The sequence below is a fragment of the Alligator sinensis genome, unplaced genomic scaffold (assembly GCF_000455745.1).
Source record: "Alligator sinensis unplaced genomic scaffold, ASM45574v1 scaffold171_1, whole genome shotgun sequence".
NCBI lineage: Eukaryota > Metazoa > Chordata > Crocodylia > Alligatoridae > Alligator > Alligator sinensis.
Genome location: NW_005842552.1, coordinates 166642 through 167880, shown reverse-complemented (window position 1 = coordinate 167880; position 1239 = coordinate 166642). Strand labels below are relative to the sequence as shown.

The 1239-nt window shown below is 53.5% G+C and overlaps 1 protein-coding gene across 1 annotated transcript in view; it reads left to right on the top strand.

Moving 5' to 3' along the window:
• The first annotated feature begins 22 nt into the window (after positions 1 to 22).
• The window catches only part of CDCA4 (cell division cycle associated 4), a 9785-nt gene continuing 8568 nt past the window's right edge, over positions 23 to 1239 (top strand). Inside the window, exon 1 of the mRNA XM_006032170.3 lies at positions 23 to 61. The gene's annotated coding sequence lies outside the window, so the exon portion shown is untranslated. The remainder of the gene's footprint in view (positions 62 to 1239) is intronic.

The following is a 1239-nucleotide window of genomic DNA, read 5'->3' as shown; positions in this document are numbered from 1 at the left end:
CTGGCCCCTCCCCCGCGCCCGGGAGCCGGGCCGGACCCCGCATTACACTGCGGATGTGTGTGTGCGTAGAGCGTGTGCGTGTGTATACCTGTGCGTGCACGCAGTGTGCGCGCACGCGCGCGCGGATGTACACGCACGTGTGGGTGGACGTATAAGTGCATGGTGTGTGTGTGGATGCATACGCACGCATCTGGGTGTATACGTGCGTGGTGTGTGTGGGTGTATACGTGCACTGTACGCACGTGGGTGGGGGGTGCGTGGGCGGGCGGGTTTGTGTACGTGTGCAGGTGTAGGCATATGCAGGTGTGTGCACGCCTGCGCACAGGTGTATGGATGCATGCCCGTATGTGTGTGGGTGGATGTGTGTGTGGATGTACACATGTATATAGCTACTCCTCACTTAATGTTGTAGTTACTTTCTTGAAAAATGCGACTTTACATGAAACGACGTTAAGCGAATCCAGTTGCGTCGCAGGAGTTGCGTACCAGCCGGCGGCGGGCCAACAGCGTTATAACCGAACGTTGCGCGACTTTAAATGCGTGTGCTCTCTAATAGATCAGTGACGTAATAACGAAACAACGTTAACGGGATGACGTTAGGGGAGGAGAATGTGTACACTCACACTATATATGTGTGTGTGTGTGTGTGTGTGTACACACATGTGCATAGCTAGGTATTACGTACATGCATGCGGGGGGTACAGCCCTCTGCAGGAGGGACGGCCTCTCGGAAGGGATTTCTGTTTGCCGTTTATTGCTGGCTCCTGTGGCCTCATTTTTGTTACAAGGTCACCTCATGCCCGTGACTGGCCAGGAATTGGGTTTCAGTTTCAGGAGACGTAAAAGACTTGTTGTTGTTGTTGTTGTTATGAAAATGGATTAACTCAGCGAATGCACCATCCCCGTGCTACTCGTGTCAGGGTATTCTAGATATCTTCAGGTATCGATGCCCCGTGCGCTTCCGTATTATCAAGTTGTCCAGGAGACTGGCGGCAGGGTAATGAGAGGTAGTTAGTCCTGGGAGTCTGAAGGAGGCTGGTGCACCTTGTAGACGAGCAGAATCAGGGATGCATCCTTTTTATGAGCAGCCGCTCGCTTCGACCGAGGCTGTGGAAGGACATGCGGTACCGTAACAGGTGGAGAGTTTGGCAGGCAGGGACACATGGACGGCAGTTTGAACAGGCAAGAACGGCTTCGGTATGAGGAGGGGCTGAAAAGACTCCAACACCTTAGCTAGGA